The sequence below is a fragment of the Oncorhynchus mykiss genome, chromosome 4, assembly GCF_057628025.1.
Source record: "Oncorhynchus mykiss isolate SJ-2025 chromosome 4, ASM5762802v1, whole genome shotgun sequence".
NCBI classification, from domain to species: domain Eukaryota; kingdom Metazoa; phylum Chordata; class Actinopteri; order Salmoniformes; family Salmonidae; genus Oncorhynchus; species Oncorhynchus mykiss.
Window position 1 is genome coordinate 47516691 of NC_143025.1, and position 16781 is coordinate 47533471.

Here is a 16781-nt window from a genome sequence, read left to right on the forward strand (position 1 = left end):
AATACCTATTCAGGTGTTGTAAGATCTGGTATGAGTCTGTAATGTAGTTGGGTAGGAACTCGATCTTAAGCTCGTTTGTAAAGCAAGGTGTGATGCAAGGTGATTTGTAGAACAGTCAGTCTGGACTTGCCGTTTATGTCGGCTGCAATAGAGTCAATAGTCATAATACCCATACAACCTAGCAATCAAACAGGGAAATGGTTCCAATCATTTTTCCCAAAGTTTTTTTTAGAAACACTTAAAATAAGGGATGTGTTTCGTGTAGGCACGTGACGTTTTGAAAGCAGTGTAAATATCTTGGACAAGGTGATTGTAACCATTTCCCTGTTTGACTGCTAGGTTTTATGGGTATTATGACACCTACCCTGTTGGGCTCTATGTCTGTCAAAATTAATAATGGATTTCCCCCTACTGTTCATCTATGAGATTACATCAGTGCTCAAACCTGTGCTGCAATGTTGCATGCACACACATTTTTCACTTTCACTTACTTAGCTAGCAAATGAAGCTAGCTAGATAGTTCAGCCTACTCAAACACCCAGTTCAAACAGAGACGGATGCTATGTTACCTAGCTGGCTATGGCTATCCAACACTAGAACTCTTCCAAGTCAAGGTAAGCTTTTGGTATTATAAATGTATTACCACCGTGGTCGGCCCGTGTAAATTCTAAACTGCTTGCTAACTGTACACTGTACTGCACGATTGTAGTGGGTCTACTAATGCGTTAGTTCTAGTAGCTATGTTGTTGACTTGACATTAGCTAATATGGTGACAACGATGTAGGCTGTGTGTAGCAGTTATGATATGAAGGTTTGGCTTGAAAATGTTTTTTTCAGTGTTGTGCACTGAAGCACACAGGCAAAGGGAAAAGTTGAGAGGAGAAAAGCGTGTAGATGCGAGAAGGAATTATATGATCTGGCTGCTATGAAAGTGAACTGTGTTTGCATATGACCAGGGATGTATTCATTCCGCCGATTCTGTTTGAAAATTGTTTCTTAAACGGAACGGAACATCCCTGAATTTGTCCAATAGAAGCTCTCGTTTGCAACTGTGGGACTAACGATTACACCCTAAATCAGCAAGATGCAGGGAATGTTGTGGAAGGCGGTATTGATTTCTCAAATGTCTCTCGACCCACGTTGTAAACTTTAATTCATAGGCTAGGTTGTAGCAACCTCATGATGGGTATAGGGACAATTTGAGTATCATGTCGTAAGTAGCCTAAACCTATCCGTGTTATATTGACCTGGGTGAATAGAATATGTGACAGATATCCAATAAACTGTAATAGAAAAAAAGTTATGCTCATAAAAATTCTAATAATCGTCCTCCCTCTTAAACGACACAGACCGCCACTGTCTTTAGTGATCACCCTGATGTTCCCGTTGCTCTTTGATTTCCTGGTCAAAAATGTTCCGTTTGGGCACACGTTTCCCAGCACACAAAGCTTCCATCATGACATTGGGGGGCAAGTAGTCACACATGTTTACGTCTATGATCCCTCCAACAAAACTCTGCTTGGTGTCAAACTCCTTCAGAAGTCTGGGTCCCAGGATGACTGTACCAACAGCTTGTGCTTTGTTCCGGTTTTATATACCTTCCTAATGCTACTCTTCCCGTCTACGTACAGTGGGGCAAAAAAGTATTTAGTCAGCCATCAATTGTGCATGTTCTCCCACTTAAAAAGATGAGAGAGGCCTGTAATTTTCATCATAGGTACACTTCAACAATGACAGACAAAATGAGGTTACCAGAAAATCAATCCAGAAAATCACATGGTAGGATTTTTTATGAATTTATTAGCAAATTATGGTGGAAAATAAGTATTTGGTCAATAACAAAAGTTTATCTCAATACTTTGTTATATACCCTTTGTTGGCAATGACAGAGGTCAAACGTTTTCTGTAAGTCTTCATAAGGTTTTCACACACTGTTGCTGGTATTTTGGCCCATTCCTCCATGCAGATCTCCTCTAGAGCAGTGATGTTTTGGGGCTGTTGCTGGGCAACATGGACTTTCAACTCCCTCCAAAGATTTTCTATGGGGTTGAGATCTGGAGACTGGTTAGGCCACTCCAGGACTTGAAATGCTTCTTACAAAGCCACTCCTTCATTGCCCGGGCGGTGTGTTTGGGATCATTGTCATGCTGAAAGACCCAGCCACGTTTCATCTTTAAAATGCACTTGCTGATTGAAAGAGGTTTTCACTCAAAATCTCACGATACATGGCCCCATTCATTCTTTCCTTTACACGGATCAGTCGTCATGGTCCCTTTGCAGAAAAACAGCCCCAAAGCATGATGTTTCTACCCCTATGCTTCACAGTAGGTATGGTGTTCTTTGGATGCAACTCAGCATTCTTTGCCCTCCAAACACGACGAGTTGAGTTTTTACCAAAAAGTTATATTTTGGTTTCATCTGACCATATGACATTCTCCCAATCTTCTTCTGGATCATCCAAATGCTCTCTAGCAAACTTCAGACGGGCCTGGACATGTACTGGCTTAAGCAGGGGGACACGTCTGGCACTGCAGGATTTGAGTCCCTGGCGGCGTAGTGTGTTACTGATGGTAGGCTTTGTTACTTTGGTCCCAGCTCTCTGCAGGTCATTCACTAGGTCCCCCCGTGTGGTTCTGGGATTTTTGCTCACCGTTCTTGTGATCATTTTGACCCCACGGGGTGAGATCATGCGTGGAGCCCCAGATCGAGGGAGATTATGAGTGGTCTTGTATGTCTTCCATTTCCTAATAATTGCTTCCACAGTTGATTTCTTCAAACTAAGCTGCTTACCTATTGCAGATTCAGTCTTCCCAGCCTGGTGCAGGTCTACAATTTTGTTTCTGGTGTCCTTTGACAGCTCTTTGGTCTTGGCATAGTGGAGTTTGGAGTGTGACTGTTTGAGGTTGTGGACAGGTCTCTTTTATACTGATAACAAGTTCAAACAGGTGCCATTAATACAGGTAACGAGTGGAGGACAGTGGAGCCTCAAAGAAGAAGTTACAGGTCTGTGAGAGCCAGAAATCTTGCTTGTTTGTAGGTGACCAAATACTTATTTTCCACCAACATTTGCAAATAAATTCATTAAAAATCCTACAATGTGATTTTCTGGAATTTTTTTTCTCATTTTGTCTGTCATAGTTTAAGTGTACCTATGTTGAAAATTACAGGCCTCTCTCATCTTTGTAAGTGGGAGAACTTGCACAATTGGTGGCTGACTGAATACTTTTTTGCCCCACTGTAGAACATGACCATGCCTGACATAGACTCCCGGGTGAGACACAGGTGGGTCTGGAATGTGCTGAGCTCAGGCAGGTGGAGAAGACCCCGTCCCCACTCATACACAGGCCTTAGGTGCCTTCAGCCTTTCTCCACACGTTGAGCTTGTCGTAGTACTATGTGCGGTATGCGAACAGGATGATCTCACGGCTGCCTGTTGCCAGCTCAGTGGCCAGCCGCATGCACAGGGTGAAGGCTTCCATGAAAAGATCCTTCCGAGGGATAAATGTTTATGGGTGAAGTGAAAGTAGGGAGGGGAGAGCGGGGTAAGTTGAGACCTTTTTTACATTAAGGATCACTCCATCAAGGGAAATGTATTATTATTTCTAACAGATATCTACATACATTATATTTTAGGGTGCTGTGTATCCATGGAAATAATCAGAATTCATTCAAGTTGTGTCAAGCGGTCTCTTGGCACAACATTCCGTGGGTATGGGGTAAGTTGAGCTGCGGGATAAGTTAAGGTTGTTAAACAGAAAAATCTTGACTGTTAAGCAGAAAGTGCTTTGTGCTTACGTTGCCCCTCGTGGATAGTACTGAAGGCATCTGGAAAAACGATGAATACTGAAATCTATCTATTGTGATCTCCCTGCAACTACGGGGGATACAAGGTGCAACAAGTGAGAGAATAGTACTGAAGCTCAAAAGAAAGTCTGTCTGATATGTGATGGATTTGGTCATTTTATTTGCCACAATACTGATCACAATAAACAGTGTAGTAGTCTTTTCAATATTTTATTGAGCAAAAGTTGTGTGAATTAAGGAAATAGACGCCTGGCTCAAATAGAAGCCAGCCTCTAATAAGCGCCGGTTGTGTACAGTGACTGAAGCAATTAAAGGCCAAGGCTATTCATTTAAGTTTTACGGTACTAGCTAAACAAGGTAGCCTTGAAATGAGGCTATAGTTGTCAAGATAATTTGTATCCCCCCCTTATGGAGTGGCAGCACATATGCGGATTTCCATGTTTTTGGAATACTTCCTGATAACAATGTTAAATGACAAATGTGGGCTACTGAGCCAGCAATACGGGGTGCTGCACACTTAATCAGATCAGGCTCCAAATGATCAGCCCCTGTGGATTTTTGTCTGATGTTAACAAAGCATCCAGGACTTCTTTATCAGTAAATTCCCGAAAAGAAAACACCTGACCAGCATTTTCAGTATCATTCAATAGATTTTCACCATCTACATCCAAACTACTTTTTTTCAAGAGCTGGCTTTGAAATACATTAATGATATCAATTTAGTCAGTAATAGGGACAGAATCTAAATTAATTTATTGGGCTAGATAAGAGGAGACACAACCCTTCAGTGATGAGGAGACACAACCCTTTAGTGACCGTAGAATTTATTTTAAAAATGTAGTTCCCCATGATAGGACAATAAATAAACTCGATGTATAATTTACTTTAAAACGCTGTTCCACCATGATAGGGCAATAAATAAATAAATAAGTTGTATAATTCATTATAAAATGTATATCCCTCATCTGTACAACATTGAAAGCTCTCTCACAACCCCTGCTCACAGACATGCATTGGTTCTGGGATTTGCAACCATTTCCTTTCTCACTCAACGCCACACTTTCCCAAACACCAAAAAACCCACACCACACCATCCATCTCAATACATCCACACATACTGTGCCTTCTGTTTACTGTGTTTTTATCTCCACCCAGTTGAATTAGTGCTTTTGTGTTCCCATTAGTTATATTTGAAGATAGATAGAAAAGCTACAGTTGAAGTCAGAAGTTTACATAGACTTAGGTTGGAGTCACAAATGTCTTGTTAACAAACTGTAGTTTTGGCAAGTCGGTTAGGACATCTACTTTGTGCATGACACAAGTCATTTTTCCAACAATTGTTAACAGACAGATTATTTCACTTATAATTTACTGTATCACATGTCATGACGTTGGCCTGGGGGTAGGTTTATGACAGTCATAAATACCTCTTCCCCCGTTTTTCCTCTCTCTACCCTACTGATGTTACATTTGCAAACACCTTGGTTAACATAGAGATTCTGGGAACATCAGAAGGTGGGGGGAAACTATATCCTGGTAATCCGACCAATTGAACATATGCGGTGGTACTTAATGAATATGATGTCAGTTCAGTTGTCATCTGAGACACTCTCATCAATGATAAGATGACATAAACTCTACAGTGGAAAGTCTACACATCAGAGTTATTGGATTCACATGGAATTGTTGTTCAATTTAAATGTTTGAATATTAAATTATTTGTGATGGGATGAAATGTGATTTTAGCTTCTAAAATGTGAGATTTGGGTTTTCATAAGGTTAGGGCCCTGCTCAATCAGTGGCCCACCCCTGTGAAGGGACATGGGCTATAAAACTTTTCAAACACGCCCTCCTCTCCCTTCCTATATAAAGCCTTGAAGACAATATAACCTCCTGTTCCGAGGATGTAAGGACGACGGTCCGATGTCAGAATGGTTCAGATAATAACTACAGAACGAAGCCAACATCAGCGTGAGCTTTGGTTGCGAATGGTATGAACTTTGAACTTTTATTCACTACAGAAGTGATACCTCCTAGCTGTTGAGTTAGCAACAGCAGCTGCAAACGCAGGTTAGGAAGGAACAGACAGAGTATCACGTCTACCACACAATGACGTTACTACAATGTATACAATTTACCAGCAGAGACATTCGTCAAAGGACAAAGGACTCGGTTGGGCAACACGGCCTTCCATCTACCACCAACCTACCGAAGCGCAGCTCAGAGTTAATATTTATTGCATTTTCCTTAGAATGCATAAGATAATGTATTTACGATAGCACAGTATTTACAATGTCCCTCAGTCTTCCCGCTCTTTCACTCAAACCCAGCCCCTTTTCTTTTGTGTAACAAGCTGTCATATTTGTTCCGCCCACTAGGGACATTTTCCTTTATGACGTAATTTGTAATCAAGTTATGATTAATTATGTGCATGTGTAATTATGTGTGATAGTTAGGTATTTAGTAAATAAATAATTCAACCCAATATTGTATTGCTTATTCAACTTGTTAGCCAGGGTTCGTGAAGATAACCAAGAATTTACAACTTCCAGATGAGACTGAATTAATGTGACGATTAATATTGACTGCTATTGATGTAAAATATTACTAGGTCTTTAAGAGTTTATTCGGAAGATAACAGCTCTATAAATATTATTTTGTGGAGCCCCTACTCTCTAGTTAATTACATTTACATGATTAGCTCAATCAGGTAATATTAATTACGGAGAAATGATTTTATAGAATAGCATGTCATATCACTTAATCCGGCATAGCCAAAGACACGACACACAATTCCAGTGGGTCAGAAGTTTACATACACTAAGTTGACTGTGCATTCCAGAAAATGATGTCATGGCTTTAGAAGCTTCTGATTGGCTAAATTACATCATTTGAGTCAATTGGAGGTGTACCAGTGGATGTATTTCAAGGCCTACCTTCAAACTCAGTGCCTCTTTGTTTGACATCATGGCAAAATCAAAAGAAATCAGCCAAGACCTCAGATAGAAAATTGTAGACCTCCACAAGTCTGGTTCATCCTTGGGAGCAATTTCCAAACGCCTGAAGGTACCACGTTCATCTGTACAAACAATAGTACGCAAGTATAAACACCATGGAACCACCCAGCCGTCATACCGCTCAGGAAGGAGACGCGTTCTGTCTCCTAGAGATGAACGTACTTTGGTGCGAAAAGACAGACTGGCAGAGACAGAGAGTCTCAGGTAAGTTTGAGTCTTGTTGTGGCAGAATCAGAATTCTTTAGGTAACATTGATAAATAAGATGTTTTATCAATTTTCATAAGTATGCTTATGTGGGAAGGTTATTTGGGCCCCAGAAGAGGGGAGAGGTCAGGCTTGTCTTCTTATGGGAATGTGTCTGTAACTATTACATGTCCCCTCTGAGGTTGCCCTTATCTTGATTTAGTATATGGCCTAGGAGGCTCACTGTCTTTTCTGATCTTGTCCAGGAGGGGGTGTATTTGAGATGGGAGTATCTCGAATTGACAATTGATATTTGCCATTGGATGAGGTAATGTTTTGGTCCTAAGTGGTACCAAGAACGAGATAAGAACTTCGTTTAGGAGACCAAACTGAACGATAATATATATATAGCTAATGCCGTCTGGCTATGGGATACTCCTCTCTCAAGTAAAGTCTTCCTTTGTAAATGTTCCTAAGATCTGTTATTTGTCATGTGAGTTGAGAGGGGTGTGTCTTGGCTATAAATTATACTAAGAATTGTTTTGTAAGCACTCTCAGAGAATTCATTTAAAGACCCAATTGATCTGAGAGTCACAGGGCTATGGTGAAGCTCATATAATTAAAGATGGACTTTATGATAACTCTGACTTGTGTGTGGTTTGCTCTCTCATGATTTGGTAATACAGGAAATTTCCACGACATTCTTTGTTATCAACATTAGGAAAGGTTCTCTCTTTTTTAGACTTGTAAAATAGGGAAAATGCCATGGATACCCCAACTCTCAACTTAAACTGGTGACTGAACTAAGATTTGTTTAAGGCAATGGTATTGCTGTTGTGATTGTGTAGTTTTGGGTACCAGTATTTAGGAGTATTTCAAACACCTTATTTCTTTTCTAGGAGACAGACTGTGTGTCAGTGAGGGTGGTGAAAGGGAAAGAGCCAGGGAGAGAGACTTCAGAGGACAGTGTCACAGCCACGGCAGGACCATGTGTCAACCTTGTTGCCAGCAGCACCAGTATAGGGGAAAGTGTCACAGCATTGTCCAGTTACCTCAGTGATGGCATAAAACCATATCAGCCACTCCCACAATTTATAGAACCGCAAATTCTTGCCAACAGAGTGTTGACGTTTCAAGAGAGATGGTTTCGCGATTTCCCCTGGCTACCTTATAATCCATCAATAAAAGGAGTGTTGTGTTTTCACTGTAGTCAAGGGTATTCAAGCCAGCCATCTTTTGGCCAAAGAGCGGATGCTGCCTTCATTAGTGCAGGATTTAGGAACTGGAGAAAAGCCATCGCAAAATTCACAGCTCATCAAAACTGCCAAACCCACCGCCACTTTGTAACTGTAACAGCACACCAGCTAAATCTAAGTGCCCAGTTATCCAGCGTGTGGGGTAAACAGCAGAAATTACGAAGCTACCTTGCACTGTATGAGAATGCAACAACATTGATTGACTTCATTGAACCCATTGAGACACACTCATGACGATGAGCGCTACCTTGCGCTCTCTGAATACGTTTAATTCAACCGCTGAATACGGGACAAGATTTTCTCGGGTTTAGGGTTTTCAATACATTTATCTTGTACCTTTTAATTCAAATTTGTCCACAGACTCAATAGAATACATAGAGAGAACAGGTTCAGAATATATCTGGTTCAATGAAAGAATGCCATCTATACTGAACAAAAATACAAACACAACATGTCAAGTGTTGGTCACATGTTTCATGAGTTGAAATAAAAGATCCCAGAAATGTTCCATGAGCAGAAAAAGCTTATTTCTCTAAAATGCTGTGCTCAAATTTGTTTACGTCACTGTTGGGAGCAATTCTCCTTTGCCAAGAGAATCCAACCCCCTGACAGGTGTGGAATATCAAGAAGCTGATTAAACAGCATGATAATTACACTGGTGCACCTTGTGCTGGGGACAATAAAAGGCTACTCTAAAATGTGCAGTTCTGTCACACAACAAAATGCCACAGATGTCTCAAGTTTTGAGGAAGCATGCAATTGACATGCTGACTGCAGGAAAGTTCACCAGAGCTGTTGCCAGATAATTTAATGTTAATTTAATGTGAAATCCATAGATTAGGGTCTAATGAATTTATTAAAATGTAGTAATTTCCTTATATGAACTGTAACAGTAAAATCCTAGAAATTGTTGCATGTTGCATTTATATTTTTTTCAGTATATTTATCTTATTCTTTGTTTCAGCACCAACTGATAGATTTAAAAGTACTCCAATTTTGTTGATTATTTAGGCACATATTTGGGTTAGGAAAGTATGTATGAATCATTAAAAAAAATAGGTTTGGTTTTTGCTGTATTCATCCTGAAAGTTTTCAATTTCAAGTTCAATCCATGAAATTGTAAAATATAACTGAGAAAAGTCCAGGCATAGGCTATAATTAAAACATTCTAAAGCGTACACATCAACTCGGCAGATTCAGCCCTTGTGAGAGCAAAATTACAAGATTGTTATAATACTGATATTGCATCAAATGGTTGTTTTATGGAATAGAATAGGGTTCTTAGAACGCGGTCTAAGAAACTGCATCTCAGTCCCTTGGTTTGAATCCATGCTAAATCACATCCTGCCTTGATTGGGAGTCCCTTGGGGCGGCACACAATTGGCCCAGCGTCGTCCGGGTTTGGCCGGGGTAGGTCGTCAGTGTAAATAAGAATTTGTTCAGAACTGACTTGCCTAGTTAAATAAGGGTTCAATTTTTTTTTAAGTTACAAAAATTAAGACACTCATCTGTGCGTGGTCTTCTGAATTGGGCCTCTGGGGCTTAATAATGCTGACAGTGGATTTACGATGCCGTTGGTGATAAAACCTAAAGAAACCATTCCATAGCATGAGCTAGTGTTTGTGTATTGGGAAATACCTGGGTTGAGAGGTTTGGATAATTACAGATACTGTCTGCTGTGAATTATTCATTTATTTTATATGAATCCTAACCTTGTGGCCCATTCCACACATCTGTTGTTTGCATTATAGACTAAGGGGTGTATTTTTGCTAAAGAAGATCTTTGTATCCTTTGTGTCGGGGCTCTCAACGAATCATCTAAAGGGTGGTTCGTCGACCAGCCATCGTTATTGCAGAGCACTCAAATCGTGCACTTGTGTGTGTGTGGTGTGACATGCTTTCCTTATTAATAAGTGGGGCGGCAGGGTAGGTAGCCTATCGGCAGGGTGGGTAGCCTATCGGCAGGGTGGGTAGCCTATCGGCAGGGTGGGTAGCCTATCGGCAGGGTGGGTAGCCTATCGGCAGGGTGGGTAGCCTATCGGCAGGGTAGCCTTGTGGTTAGAGCGTTGGACTAGTAACTGGAAGGTTGCAAGTTCAAACCCCTGAGCTGACAAGTTCTGTCGTTCTTCCCCTGAACAGGCAGTTAACCTACTGTTAGCCTATTGAAAATAAGAATTTGTTCTTAACTGACTTGCCTAGTTAAATAAAGGTAAAATATCAGATACCTCCTTATTGTCATTGATTGCATGGGTTGTAAGCACAGGTAGACTTTTTAGAGGGGGAGCGGGCTGGGGACAGGCTTTGAGAGGAGTGGTCAGGGCATGACTTGGATATAAAGAGTAACCGTACCTATTTCAGTCCACTTCAAGTCTGCTATTTCTGTTCAGTGCCGAATTTGAATACCACAGCCCCTAGAATCAAATCAAGTAGCTGGCCAGTGCATACAAGATTTGGTTATTGGTTCAGAAATATAGCCTGAGACTTCAATGCAATGTAGGGCGTGACCTGTATGGGGGCAGGTAGCCTAGTGGTTATTAGGGTTGGACCAGTAACCCAAAGGTTGCTGGTTCGAATCCCTGAGGCAACTAGGTCAAAAATCTGTCTGTGGCCTAGAGCCGGCCAAATGAATAACATTTAGAAATGCACCAATTCCAAGGTTTTTCAGCTGTGGAACAGTTTTCTGCATGTATTGAGGTCCAAAGAAAATACAGCCCCACAAAGATGGAATCAGCATTCAAATCCTATAATTTGAAAAATGTACTTTGATTAAACTAAAGAGGCTAGACAGGATCTTGGAAACTACATTGCTATTTTTTTATTTTTTAGACCTTATGTTTTGGATTTGATGTGTCAATGTATACATGTATACATGCATAATATCTGCAGTCCTCTCAGATTCCCAGGGGAGAAAGTCACAGAATCCCGACCATTCTAACCTGGTATATTTAAGCAGTGAGTTACTGTGGTATTATACTGAGCAAAAGTATAAACGCAACATTAATCAATTTCAAAGATTTTGCTGAGTTACAGTTCATATAAGGAAATCATTCAATTGAAATGAACTAATTAGGCCCTAATCTATGGATTTCACATGTCTGGGCAGGGGCACAGCCATGGGTGGGCCTGGAAGGGCATACGCCCACCCACTTGGGAGCTAGGCCCACCCACTTGGGAGCTAGGCCCACCCAATGGGGAGCCAAGCCTAGAAAATCAGAATGAGCTTTATTACAGACATTAATACTCCTCCTGGATTTTTTTGTGCCCAACAATTGGGAGAAAAACGTTTTTTGTGAGTATGGAACATTTCTCTGATCTTTTATTTCAGCTCATGAAACATGGGACCAATATTTTACATGTTGCGTTTATATTTCTGTTCAGTGTGGTATTTTGTGGAAGTATGTTGTAACTAAAGTACTTCTTATCCAATCAGGATAATCGATTCCACCCCTAAAAGCAATGGTCATTTGGTGAAGCCTGCTATTTAACATTTAAAAAATGATTGAATATGGCCATGGTCAAAGTATTCAGACCTGTTGACTTTACCACATTTTGTTACATGACAGCCTTATTCTAAAATGTATTACATAATTTTATTTCCTCAATCTACACATAATGTGTACACCCATAATGACAAAGCGAAAACAGGTTTAGAACATTGACTAATTTATCAAAAAATAAAACACATACCTTATTTGTATCCAGACCCTTTGCTATGAGACTCGAAATTGAGCTCAGGTGCTTCCTGTCCAAATCTGTGAAATTGCTTTATCTGACATATTGCATGAGGCAACCATATACAATTTCTGCATCAGATCTTAGAGTGATGGACTGTGCAATCCCCGTGGCCTCCGCAACGAATCAGACAAGTGTCCTGTGCACCATGAAAAAAAACAAAAAAACATTGCGACTGCTCGATGAAAGAAATCTCGGTCGACCAACAGCCTATCGACCAAACAATCGACTAGTTGACTAAATGGGGTCTGCCCTAATCAATACACCAGTCACTACAAAGATAAGAAGGATGCCTTTAACTTAGCTGTCAGAAAGGAAAGAAACTGCTCAGGGATTTCACCATGAGGCCAATGGCGACTTTAAAACAGTTAAGAGTTTAATGGCTGTGATAGGACAAAGCTGAGGGTGGATCGACAATATTGTAGTTAATTTACTCCACAATACCTAATCGACAGAGTGAAATTGAGGAAGACTGTACAGAATAAAAATATTTCAAAACGAACATCCTGTTTGCAACAAGGCACTTAAGTAATACTGCAAAAAATTTGGAAAAGCAATTAGCATTTTGTCCTGAGTACCTGCCACTCTCCATATTTTCAAGCATAGTGCTGGCTGCATCATGGGTTATGGGTATGCTTGTAATCGTTAAGAACTGGGGAGTTTTTCAGTATAAAATATTTATGGAATGGGGCTAAGCACACTAGATGAAAACCTGGTTCAGTCTGCTTTCCACCAGACACCGGAAGATTGATTCACCTTTCATCAGGAAAATAACCTAAAACACAAGGCCAAATCTACACTGGAGTTGTTTACCAAGAAGACAGTGAATGTTCATGAGTGGCCGAGCTACAGTTTTGACTTAAATCTGCTTGAAAATCTATGTCAAGACCTGAAAATGGTTGTCTAGCAATGATCAACAACCAATTTGACAGAGCTTGACGAATGTTGAAAAGAATAATGGGCAAATGTTGCACAATTCTGTGAGGTCTACACCTGTTGTATTCGGCGCATGTGACAAATAAAATTTGATTTGAATTCAGGTGTGGAAAGACTCAGCTGAAATCACTGCCAAGTGATCCTAACATGTATTGACTCAGGGAGTTGAATACTTTTTTTAATGAAGATATATTAGCGTTTTATTTTCCATGTTTTTTTTTATTACAGATTTTTGAATTGTTTTTCTTATTTGAAAGAGTATTTTCTGTTGATCATTGGGGGGGAAAAAGAAGACAATTAAATCCATTTTAATCCCACTTTGTAACAACAAAATGTAGAAAAAGTCAAAGGGTGTGAATACTTTCTGAAGGTTCTATTTAATTCCATGTGTGGGCCTACCTCTCGTCCAGCTCTTGCAGCCAGCTCTTGACGGTGTGTGCATTGGTCTCCCTTGTCAGCCTCTGTAGCGGGAAGAAAGTCTGCTGAAACATCCTCAGCAGGTACTCCTAAAGTCCAGCGGCACACAGTTCTTGGACACCAGCTCGTTGATGCATGTCATGGCCAGCACATGTTCCGCCTGATTTACAGCCCACATTCTCACCACTTTATCCTGAGGTGGGAGAGGGAGGGGGGGGGGTGGCAGCCGTAACACTGTGCTTATCCCAAATCGTCTCCAGGATACCTGCAGGGTAGAAATGTAGAGAAGTGGTATTATGGATGTGTGCATATCACACCACTAGAACCCACAGAACAGAGAGAGCGATGGGAGGGAGAGAAAGAGGGGGGTTGGTAAAGATCACAGGTGGTTGGTGGCAACCTAATTGGGGAAAACGGGCTCATGGTAATGACTGGAGCAGAATGTTATCAAATGTATTTTATTTCACCTTTATTTAACCAGGTAGGCAAGTTGAGAACAAGTTCTCATTTACAATTGCGACCTGGCCAAGATAAAGCAAAGCAGTTCGACACATACAACAACACAGAGTTACACATGGAGTAAAACAAACATACAGTCTATAATACAATAAAAAAATAAGTCTATATACAATGTGAGCAAGTGAGGTGAGATAAGGGAGGTAAAGGCGAAAAAAGGCCATGGTGGTGAAGTAAATACAATATAGCAAGTAAAACACTGGAATGATTGATTTGCAGTGGAATAATGTGCAAGGTAGAGATATAAATAATGGGGTGCAAAGGACCAAAATAAATAAATACAGTAGGGAAAGAGGTAGTTGTTTGGGCTAAATTATAGATGGGCTATGTACAGGTGCAGTAATCTGTGAGCTGCTCTGACAGCTGGTGCTTAAAGCTAGTGAGGGAGATGTGTTTCCAGTTTCAGAGATTTTTGGAGTTCGTTCCTGTCATTGGCAGCAGAGAACTGGAAGGAGAGGCGGCCAAAGAAAGAATTGGTTTTGGGGGTGACCAGAGAGATATACCTGCTGGAGAGCGTGCTACAGGTGGGTGATGCTATGGTGACCAGCGAGCTGAGATAAAGGGGGTCTTGTAGATGACCTGGAGCCAGTGTGTTTGGGGACGAGTATGAAGCCAGCCAACAAGAGCGTACAGGTATATGGGGCTTTGGTGACAAAACGGATGGCACTGTGATAGACTGCATCGGATTTATTGAGTAGGTATTGGAGGCTATTTTGTAAATGACATCGCCGAAGTTGAGGATTGGTAGGATGGTCAGTTTTACAAGGGTATGTTTGGCAGCATGAGTGAATGATGCTTTTTTGCGAAATAGGAAGCCAATTCTAGATTTAACTTTGGATTGGAGATGTTTGATGTGAGTCTGTAAGGAGAGTTTACAGTCTAACCAGGCGTAAATACATTATTTAAAAGGTAAAAATTTTGAAAATAGTAAAAATTAAAATAAAGAAAAACTCTGGAATGAGTCCAAACTTTTGAATGGTACTGTATACAGTTGAAGTCGGAAGCTTACATACACCTCAGCCAAATACATTTAAACTCACCACTTTATTTTAAGAAATAGATATGTCAGAATAATAGTAAAGAGAGTGATTTATTTCAGCTTTTATTTCTTTCATTACATTCCCAGTAGGTCAGAAGTTTACATACACTCAATTAGTATTTGGTAGCAATTGCCTTTAAATTGTTAAACTTCCACAATTTCCCACAATAAGTTGGGTGAATTTTGACCCATTCCCCCTGACAGAGCTGGTGTAATTGAGTCAGGTTTGTAGGCCTCCATGCTCGCACACACTTTTTCAGTTCTGCCCACACATCTTCTATGGGATTGAGGTCAGGGCTTTGTGATGGTCACTCCAATACATTGACTTTGTTGTACTTAATCAATTTTGCCACACCTTTGGAAGTATGCTTGGGGTCATTGTCCATTTGGAAGACACATTTGCAACCAAGCTTTAACTTCCTGACTGATGTCTTGAGATGTTGCTTCAAAATATCCAGATAATTTTCATACCTCATGATGCCATCTATTATGTGAAGTGCACCAGTCCCTCCTGCAGCAAAGCAACCCCACAACATGATACTGCCTCCCCGTGCTTCACGGTTGGGATGGTGTTCTTCGGCTTGCAAACCTCCCCCTTTTCCCTCCAAACATAACGATGGTCATTACGGCCAAACAGTTCTATTTTTGTTTCATCAGACCACAGGACATTTTTCCAAAAAGTACGATCGTTGTCCCCATGTGCAGTTGCAAACCGTAGTCTGGCTTTTTTATGGAGGTTTTGGAGCAGTGGCTTCTTCCTTGCCCCGCAAACTTCCAGGTTATATCGATATAGGACTCGTTTTACTGTGGATATAGATACTTTTGTACCGGTTTCCTCCAGCATCTTCACAAGGTCGTTTGCTGTTGTTCTGGGATTGATTTTCACTTTTACGTTCATCTCTAGGAGACAGAATGCGTCTTCTTCCTGAGCGGTATGACGGCTGCGTGGTCCCATGGTGTTTATACTTGCATACTATTGTTTGTACAGATGAACGTGGTACCTTCAGGCATTTGGAAATTGCTCCCAAAGATGAACCAGGCTTGTGGAGGTCTACAATTTATTTTCTGGGGTCTTGGCTGATTTCCTTTGATTTTGCCATGATGTTAAGCAAAGAGGCACTGAGTTTGAAGGTAGGCCTTGAAATACATCCACAGGTACACCTCCAATTGACTAGAATGATGGCAATTAGCCTATCAGAAGCTTCTAAAGCCATGGCATAATTTTCTGGAATTTTCCAAGCTGTTTAAAGGCACAGTCAGTCAACTTAGTGTATGTAAACTTCTGACCCACTGGAATTGTGATTAATTGAAACATCTGTAAACAATTATTGGAAAAATTACTTGTCATGCACAAAGTAGATGTCATAACCAACTTGCCAAAACTATAGTTTGTTAACAAGAAACATGTGGAGTGCTTGAAAAATAAGTTTTAATGACTCCAACCTAAGTGTATGTAAATGTCCGACTTCAACTGTATCTAAAATGTAAGTAGAAAGTAGAAAGACATTTGAAAAAAGAGTAGCAAGGCTATATACCTGTTAGTCAGGCTTACTGAGGTAGTATGTACATTGCCTTGCGAAAGTATTCGGCCCCCTTGAACTTTGCGACCTTTTGCCACATTTCAGGCTTCAAACATAAAGATATAAAACTGTATTTTTTTGTGAAGAATCAACAACAAGTGGGACACAATCATGAAGTGGAACGACATTTATTGGATATTTCAAACTTTTTTAACAAATCAAAAACTGAAAAATTGGGCGTGTAAAATTATTCAGCCCCTTTACTTTCAGTGCAGCAAACTCTCTCCAGAAGTTCAGTGAGGATCTCTGAATGATCCAATGTTGACCTAAATGACTAATGATGATAAATACAATCCACCT

At 40.5% G+C, this 16781-nt stretch overlaps 1 pseudogene; it reads right to left on the minus strand.

The window, feature by feature from the left end:
- Positions 1-1362: 1362 nt before the first annotated feature.
- On the minus strand, positions 1363-13420 carry LOC110521018 (C-reactive protein-like; annotated as a pseudogene).
- Between the last annotated feature and the right edge of the window lie 3361 nt (positions 13421-16781).